Raw genomic sequence first — 9,997 nt, 5'->3', positions numbered from 1 at the left:
TTCGAAATGAATATCCATATTTGTAACAGCATTTGCAGCAGCCAACAACTCTTCATGCTCATCATCTGAACTAACTAAACAATTGAAATAAAAAGAAACAAAAGAAATAGAAAAAAGAGTGCTCTACACATGCTGGAAGTCCTATTCTAAGAGAACAAAAGTAAATATTTAGATCAAGAGTCAAAATTTATTCATAAAGAAAATTGAGTATTGTATTAGCTACATTGTGCATTTGACTTATATGAAGCTTCCTATCAGAGGACTTACCGAGTAGATGGTCCACTTGCCCTGTCGAATAAAATGTTCATCAAGTTATAAGAATTTCTCAAACTAATGAAGATGTCAGCTCTCACCAAGAGAAGAGCATATAATATAAAAAAGAGGTAAATGTAAATGAAAAAGGGGAATTATATTGAACTTCTCATTCTTTTCAAAACCAAATCTCTAAGGGTACGTTTGATTGCAAGATGGAAAATTATATGGAAAGAAAATATTCTCCAGGCAATTGAATTGTCTAGAAATTATTTCCGTGAAAATTGTCAATTAAATGCGTTTGATTGACTTAATTTTCCACTCAGAAAATATTGTACTTTTCCATCTTTTTGTGTTTGATTGTCATTATTTTCTATGAAAAATATCATTTTTTCCAACTTTTATTGTTTGATAGCCACTATTTTCCATGGAAATTGTCACTTTTTCCATGGAAAATGGTCACTTTTCCATGAAAATTATTCATTCAATTTTTTAGGACTTTCTTCCATCACAAAAGCCTGTTTAGTGAAGTGAACCAGTGCCATATTTTTTATTCTGATCCGAATGTCAACTATTTAATTAATTATAGGATACATTAATATTAACAATGTTGTTCTCATTGCTTAAGTTAAAAAGTGCACTCCTATTATGCAAGAACAATATGCTGCTAGATTGACGTCTGTCCAACATATATGAAGGAGATCTAGCAATTGCAGACCAAATACATTAACAATGTTTATCAACTCTCCTTGATTCTGTAACAGAATCTTCACTCTCTCAATTGGTGCAACAGCACTTTTTCACTATAATTGCAGCAGACCCTACCATAATAAAATCCACAGAAAATTTTTTCAGATCGTGTTGCCATCTCAAATCCCTCTCCCTTGCCCTCCGCCCCTCCCTAGACCTGCACAGTGAACATCCAAATGATGTTTCAGAAATTTTTTATCTTTTCTCTAGCTATGTTTTCCTTTTAATTCTCCTCCTCGTAGGTTTTTACCACTTTTTAAAATTAAAAACAGACTCTATGAGGTACTTTTGTAAATGAGATTAATGGACTGAAACCAAGCAGAAAGACGAGCCGAATCAACAACTGCCTGAATCGAACAGCAAGAACCCAGCAAAACACACTCTGACCAGGGCTAGCTGCAAACCGAAACTGATTAAATCACCCAAAATCTAGAGAATTTTGGACGACTAACCAGCAAAACCAAGCTATCTGAATGCAAATTCCAAGCAGGATTAACCTCCCAAACATGCAACCAATTTGACCAGCAACAACCAGAAACAAAACTGAAGTAGAACTCCAACCTAAAACTTGAGAAAAAATCGAATTGGAACAAGAAAATGAAATTCCTAATTGCTGATTCGATTTTAACTAAGAGAGTCCGAGTAAAATCAAATACAACAAGAAGAAATACCACAAAACCAAGAAAGCTCGAAAGTGCAAGAGGCACTAAAAGGGAGATTTTCTCTCTCTAACCATTATACTGACTGAGAGCTCAAAAACTTGAAACTTTCAAGACCATTGCAGTACCATTTTGGCCTGAGATTTCATTTGGCCAGCATTTAATCCTTCAAGAAACTTTAGAATCTTCAGACGGAGATCTAGCAATTGCATACCTCCAAGAAACATATCCGTATAAGCACTCACAAAAGAATTCTTCCAATAAATCCACTCAATTCGGCCCAAAAGAAATGCATACACAATCTATGAAATAAAACCCTATATTTCGAAATCGATTGAATGGATCCCCAGTTCCTATCTCTTGTGGAATAGCAAAATTTCAAATCACAGATGCAAATCTGAATCAACCAATTTCTTCAAATTTAAACTCCATACTGATGCAACTGAGTATTAAAACGCATACAAACGAAAAGGAAAGGGGAAATATGCTTGTATATACTCGTTGATCTGAGCAATGGCATGACCTTCTGCCTGAATTTCTTTTCGGTGGGTTTATGAGAGAGAATGGGAAGTAAGACGAGAATGAAGGTATTGTGGGTGAGTGGGAGAGAGAAGGAATTCCATGGAAAATAAAATCCTCCTCATGCTAGGGAAAATATTTTCCTTGATTTCATGGAAAATGTGGTCACGTGAGCAAAAGTGGGAAAACATTTTCCATGGAAAAAAATAGTAATCAAATAGTACAAAAGTAGGAAATTAGTTGGAAAAAACATATTTTCCTTGGAAAATATTGCCAATCAAACACACCCTAACTTCTTATTTGTTTTGTTATTCCATCATTTCTATTTGTACAATCAAAATAGAATTTTCCACTTCTGGAAAATATCTGCATCCATGTTTACTTTAACATTTAAAAGTTGCCCATGGTTCACAAGTGTGAGATAATAAATATGGACAGAAAGCTATGCAATCTTAGTAAATTTCACATGGACATCCCCGATGATTGGAACTCTTAACGAGGAATTTGGCAAAGCATTTGATATGCCTGATAAAGAAGTTGAATAATTCTCTTCTAAAGTTGATCATGCATCAAGATACAGTAATTAATATTTATTCAGATAGAAGTTATCTGATCATCCAGGTTTGTCTTTGAAGGCGCACAAAAGCATAGGTAAATAGTTAAATGTATGTTTAGAGGTGCAAGCTACTTTGACACTGCCTTTGCATGTTCATACTTGCTGAAGCAACATTTGAGAATTTCTCCCCGAGTCTGCAAGGGATGTTTTCTTGTAATTATCACAGACATGTAACAAAGTCTCTAACGCAACGAAATAATTCTTTATTGGGCTTTCACCCAATAGAATTTCTTCTGTACAGAAACATTTATGTGGAATTAGATGACAAAGTAGTAATTAAAAGAATCGTTAGGTGTTCCTACATAACTTACTTGAGAGAAAAAAATATCCACATAGCTTTGGAGCATGATACCCTCAAGTTGCTACATAATCCATCAAAAAATTAAGAAAATGAAAAATTAAGGATTAGGAAGTGAAGTAACTGACATTAACAAGGGATAGTTACAAAGAAATATGAAAAACTAAACAGAAGTCAGATTTACAGTCCAAAAAATAGCTGATGGAGCATCTTTAAATGACACACGGGGAAAGACAAAAATTGCGAATCTTTAACTAATAATCAGCATTAGCAATAACAATTTTTCGCTTTAAATGATGGTAGAATATATTTGCTGTATAAAAATAAAAAGAACAACAATAATTCAGATAAGTTCCTTACATATGCATGAGAGGTAAAATGTAGAAGGAGAGGTTTAATGCTGCAGAATCTAATAAACCCGTGTGAATGTATTTTAAGCCTTGAAGGAGTTGATACATGAGAAATTGATAATGTTCAGGTGTTAGATCATCATTAACCATAATCACTTGATGATGGTCAGATTCCATAAATTGAACACAGTATGGCTTGTGTTCCAGCTTCATCTTCAGATGAAGTACTATAACCTATGTTTCAGCTTCATCTAGAGCTAAAGTACTAAAATCTGTGTTCCAACCTTGTGTTCTAGCTTCATCTAGAGCCGGATTAGTATGAATAAACTTGAACTCATATGTTTTTGGAGGAAGAAATGCAAAAACAGGCAGTTGTTTTAGATGTGGGATATAATCTCCATTTTTGTCTCCGATAGCATAGATGCCATGGAAATTTCTATTCGCACATCTGGTCTAATGACATCAGCCAGCAATTGTTGTGATACTACAATCTATATCATTTTCTTCTCCCCAACATAAACCTTAACTATGTTACCAACTTCTTTTTTCATAACTATGGGTGTATCGTCAAGCTTCTTTTTAAACTTTATATATTGAAGCTGTAATGCTAAGTTCCGTGTTTGTGTACCTTTTGATTCCATTACATATTTAGACATTATTTTCTAGACTACCAAGTCCCTTTGAGTTTATTTTTAAAAGCTTCTCTTCCATTAAAATGAAGACATTATGTGCCAAAAAATAATAATAATAAATAACATAAATCAGTAGGTTAAAAGAAGAGTTCGGTAAAACCTGCCTACATACCCAAAATACAGATTTGAGGCTAATGCTTTCCTTTCCAATATATCCCAAATATGTTTTCCCTGTAGAATTTTCAACATCACAGAGTGCAACAATGCCCTTTTCCTAAAGTGTGAATGTCAAAGTTGGTAGCACATTTCTGGGATAAATATTATCATCAGCATTTTGAACCTAAAGCACAATGACAAGGCAAATGAATAGATTAGTAATTATTATTCTCATAGATAAAATAGAATGCATCACGTCATACTGTTCAGAAAATCATGATTTTCGTTAAACAATCTTCCCATGTTCATTTGTAAAATAACTTTATTACTTTCTTTTCCCGCATCACTATGTTCTTAAGACCTGAAACATAACATCTGGTATAACCCAACATCATCAAAGATTGTGTGAATGAAAAATCTATAAGGATGGCTGCGAATTTCATTATCATATTAGCAAATATACACTTAGAACCCCCAAACTGTAACCTTCCACCACAATGGAAGTTATAAAACCAGCATAATATGATCATAGTAACTTATTCATTATGTGTTGACGAAATAAACCTTCAGAGAACATATGTATAACTAAGACAGAATAAAGAATATAGAATTCAAAACTAAACACCACAGCTGATTTTAGGAGCAAAGAACCCTTACCATTGTTGCCATCAGATTCAAGTTCACGACTCTCTGATCTCTTCTTCAAACGAACCTACTGAAACTGTAAAAGAAAGGAACTGAATATTAATCTCCATAAAATAGATATACTCAAGAATGATAAGTAGATGGTGTGTTCACTATTTTGATAGAGAGAGGATTGTCAAAATCTAAAAGAAATTACAAGTAAATGACAAATATTTTATCAAAAAAATAAACCACATAATAAATTCAATTTCGAAAGGAAACACACAGAATAAGTTGAAATTCATACGGTCGCAGAAGATAAAACAAAGCACACGTAATGTTAAGAACATAAAATAAAAGGAAAAAACTGACAGACTAAATAAAAAGAATAAAAACAATCATAAATTAATTGGTAAAGACAAAAGATCCTAGTGTTACAGGTCTACTTTCTAATGCTCCAAAGTAAATCAAGCCCTTAACTTCTTCATTCTTATAAACAATTATTCTTCCTTTATGTTCAATAAATGCATTTAAAGTTCATACATGTTTATTCGCATTTTCTTTCACATGTCTTTAAGAAAAAAATGCACAACAATGGCTTAATACCAGAAACAAAGCAGAAATGTTTTGATGCTATATTAGCATGTTTCAGCTAGGTTAGATAATACATTCATTGCCTCTTTTCTCATGCTAGAACAAAGTGATATTTACTTTGCTCAATTGGCAAGTCTGGCACTCTCTTAATTGGTCCTTTCCCAGTAAGCGTCGCCCATTACTTCCCACAAAATATTTAACTCGTTGTATGACATCTATGATTCATTTAATAACCTTTAAAAACTATATATTTTGAATGAAAATAGAGTTCTCTCATTTTCATAGCTAAAGTTACTCAACAATACAAATAATTGATTGGATTATTTTCATAGCCAGAGTTCTCCTAATTTCATAGCTAAATTTACTTTCAGCTTCAAGGCAATCACTTGTTTGGAAAATATTGTTTGCTTTTCCAGTTTTAACTTTCTTTCCACCCAAAATCAGATTCATGCTACTACACTTAAAAGAAATTGTGGGCAATTCATCTTTAAGATACTTAATCTACTTCTCAGCAGCTTCTCCTGCCACCAACTCCTTTGGATTGGACCAGCTTTCCAAATTATTTCCTTCTTTTGAGCTGCCTTTTAGATGCTCTTTTGATGACAGGGTTACTATGTTATATCTCAATATAAGTATTTTAACATAAAGAGCAATACCATGATCTCTTTAGTAGCTTCTATAAAAATATATGTGATTATCAAAATAAATTTCTATTTGTTGGGCCATACTAAACATCAAAGGTGCATTGTCTTTCAAAATAACAAAAACAAGACAAGTATATTCACTTTAGAAAATTGGCACTTATGTGACGGAATTAATGTTAAGTATCGATGACAAAAAGTCTTATCCTGCATTAGCAAAATCCAAGGAGCTCAAACCAAATGAAACATCGGATTTGAATTCTTGACATGCAATTGAATAGCATCGAGCATGAAGAGAAGACGATAAAAGTACCTACTTGTAAAACATGATCAATTTGTTCATCTTAGCAGTCTCTCCATCATAATTGAGCAATAGGATCTCTCTTCTATGAGACTTTCTAGTTCGTCTGCAAGAAATGCGGTAATAACTACAATAAAAAATCATATGACTGAACCAAAGACTCATTGTTTTACATTACGCTTGATCCTAAAGGACCTCACAGTGTATCTTGCAGTGGAACAAATCAAACAATTCCATTAGATGAAATACAGAAGGGGAAAGAAAAACTAAGTTCATTTCATCACTATATATTTGGATTCTAAAAGATTAAATTACACATAGCAGAGGCATAAACTACTGCGCTATCATTAGATTATCAATAGTTAGTTGATCAAACTTTTGATGACGAAAAAACTACAGCGAACATCTTTTTGCATATATGAACTTTGAAAGAATAAATAAAACAGAGTTTTAGATAAACATGCTTCCATATCCAATTACCATCTCACCAAAGTCTTAAATCTCATTAGAAAAGAGAGTAGACCAAAGGTTACTCTACATAATTAATGAAAACTTATGAAGTTATAATATCATAGCCTATCATCTAGCAGAGTACTTTAAAGTTTACTATTATGACGATTCACGTATGACTTCCATATCAAGGAAAACAAGAATAATACTTGGGGTAGACAGTAAAGCTACAAATTGCATCATTTTAAAGTAAATGTTCGAAAAATTATACCGATTTACAATTAAAGAATGCTAAATAATTCTAAATGAAGCCAGATCTAAAACAATTAAGGAAGCTATAATCCATATTTCATTTTTAGACCTACCATTAACAAAAATTTAAGAAGCTGAGCGCTCAATAAGAAAATCAAAATTGCAGGATGTGATTAAACAATATAAATTGTTTTACAATATCCACCAAATATAGAAGTTATACGTAGAAGATATTATCGTATTTCATGTCAAAATCAAGCTATTTTATGAATTCGCAACAAACCTAGGCACGTAAATTTGATCTAGAGATTTTCCTAAAAATAAATTTGTCTGAACAAACTATGCAGTGATCCATGTAAATAATCACCAAATATATAGAACAACAAGAACTTCTAGCTTACACAAATACCTTTGCTGGATGAAATGCAAGAAAACACTCTCTTTTACTCTGAATCTCCATTGAACTATCACTCTCTTCAAACTACCTCACAGTAAAACTCGGTCCCATCCGGGATTCTTGCTTTCTATTGGAAAAAAACTAACAAAAAGGGTATTTCTCTACTTTAAAAGTAAAGTCATAACATCAATTTTCACAAAATATTTCATACCAGAATTAACTTTGGATTCAAGATTATCAAAATCATGAATAACCAAACACAATATTACGACTAACGAAAGAAAGAGAAGTCATCCTTTTTTAATAATTTCACAAATCCCCAAATCACAGGTTGCCTAAATTGAAAAAAAAAAAATTCAAGCATTAACTTGAAATAAACACAAACATACAACATAAATCAAAACCCCAGTAGAAAACAGATAACAGCAATTTGTCACCCAGCTAAAGCAAGTATTTTCTTATTTGGCTGTTGCTCTTCATCAGAACCACTTTCCAAGATCCTTTTCCCTCTCCCACTCGTATCAAATAAGGTGCACGGATAGTCGAACCCCATGGAAAACTTTACAGAACATAAGGAACAAATTTTACCATGAAAAATCTTTTATTAAATTAGCACAAGACAAGAGTCTTTCACATGAAAACTCTTGCATTAAATGTTATAAAAATGCAATTCTTGATAACAGTAGTTCGAGAGGTGTTGATAGCTTAGAAACGAACTACACAGAAAGCTGAAAATCGCACAGCTATGTAAAATAGAAGCTCAAAGGAAATTATCAGCTCATCCCCATTAACCAATTTAACGAAATGAGTTGAGATGTATTACGGTTTTCATAAAAGATTCAATACCGGAAGTCTTTCCAAGTCCTATTCATCAGCCAGAGGACACGTACTCCATGCTTCAATCCGTTTCCCCATCCCCTGTTTTCCTTAGTACGCTCCAAGAAACCACTTTCATCATTTTTGAAGGCCTCTGGTACCGAGTCGGCAGCAGAAGAGAGTTCGTATTTCATGTCCTGCAATTGCAAATTGCTTGAATAACCCCAGTTGACTTTGCTTTCTTTTCTCTCTTTATAGCAATTTGAACCCATGGAGTTTATGGGCCACGAGAGGAGTTTGAGTCTTGAGAAGGAATGATCTAGAGTTTTCTTCGGTGGTTGAGAGAGGAGGAAAGTTCTGAGAAGGTTCTCTTGTGGTGGAGAGAGGAAAGCGTATAAAGTAATAAAAAAATTTTAGGGGCTTAGGCCCTTGCGTCGAAGGCTCTCCGCGCACGGCCTCCGAGCAAATTACTAAAAAATTTTAAATAAAAAATAATAATATCAACAAAATAAATTACAAAATAAAATAAATAAATAAGAAAAAAATTTCCACTAGTCGGAGAGAATCTCTCCGTGAGACTCCATATCTCACGAAAAGTCCTCCATGCACGGAGAGTTTCACTCTTTCAAAAGGAGTTTGAAACGAGTTTTTTTTTTTTTTTTTGAACACCCTCTTTTGAAAAGTCAAAAGGAGGTAAGTCCTTTTGAAAGTAGGGTTCTAGCCTCTTTAGAAGGAGATACTATCTCTCCATGGACGGAAAAAAATTTTATTCCTTTTTTTTATTTTTGAGGGATAATTTTGTTCATATTATATTTTGATATAAAATTCTTCTTAATTCTTTTATGGTAAATTTTAATTTTTAATTTTAATTAATTAAATAATATTTATATATTTAATTTTTCTAACTTTCTTTTATTTTATTTGGTTTAATAAAATAATATTTATACATTCTTTATGTGGCATTTGTTAAACTTGACTTAAATAATATTTATTTTTAATTTTAAATCACATTAATTTAATTTAAAAATTTTATGATAAATTTTTTTCTATTTTTGCTTGCAATTCCTTCTTTTTTTTTGTAATAATCTTTATATTTAGTTTCGTTTCTTTATTATATAATATAGTATTGACTTTCAAGAAGTGAAGTAGTGTGTAAAAATAGAGAAATATTGCAGTAGAGGTAACATTGCAATGAATCGACGTGTGAAAATAGTGAAATGGAGTGTGAAAAAATGCTACAGTGTGATTGAATAGAATAGCTTACCGTTGTCAAATCAGTTTCATGTGAAAAACTATGTGATAAAAATGAATAGTAAATCTCACATTGTCTCTTTTAATATAAGGAGGGATAATGAAATCAAAAGATACAGCAAATAGGACTCATTTGTTAGATATCAATAGTAAAAAGAACTCTCAAAATCTCCAAAGAGTTGCTCCTAGATAGACGCTTGCTATCTTTCATCAATTTTTATCTATTAAATTTAAAATATTTATAAACATTTTAAAATTTAATTATTGTTATTAACGTCTTTCGTTTCATAGTACCATGAGATTTTTATGTTCCTTGGAGCTTAAGAGGACTTCATTTTGAATGACCTTTTACTATAATCAAATAGAAACTTATGTTTCAGTTTCAGTTTCAGTTTATGTTTTTTGTGCTATTTTTATCTACAGTTTTTATATATACAAC

At 32.2% G+C, this 9,997-nt stretch overlaps 1 long non-coding RNA gene across 2 annotated transcripts; it reads right to left on the bottom strand.

Moving 5' to 3' along the window:
* Positions 1-2,683: 2,683 nt before the first annotated feature.
* Positions 2,684-8,686, bottom strand: LOC111369799. Of its 2 annotated transcripts, none has more exons than XR_002698274.1 (5): positions 8,315-8,686; positions 6,409-6,498; positions 4,890-4,953; positions 4,249-4,416; positions 2,684-3,158 (listed from the first exon to the last, which is right to left on the bottom strand). It is a non-coding gene; the product is annotated as an uncharacterized LOC111369799 (long non-coding RNA). The 2 variants fall into 2 exon arrangements; XR_002698275.1 differs by having other exon boundaries at positions 8,338-8,686.
* Between the last annotated feature and the right edge of the window lie 1,311 nt (positions 8,687-9,997).

This window comes from Olea europaea, chromosome 20 (assembly GCF_002742605.1).
Source record: "Olea europaea var. sylvestris chromosome 20, O_europaea_v1, whole genome shotgun sequence".
NCBI classification, from domain to species: domain Eukaryota; kingdom Viridiplantae; phylum Streptophyta; class Magnoliopsida; order Lamiales; family Oleaceae; genus Olea; species Olea europaea.
The sequence above is the reverse complement of the archived record's forward strand: the minus strand, read 5'-3'. Positions and strand labels throughout refer to the sequence as shown.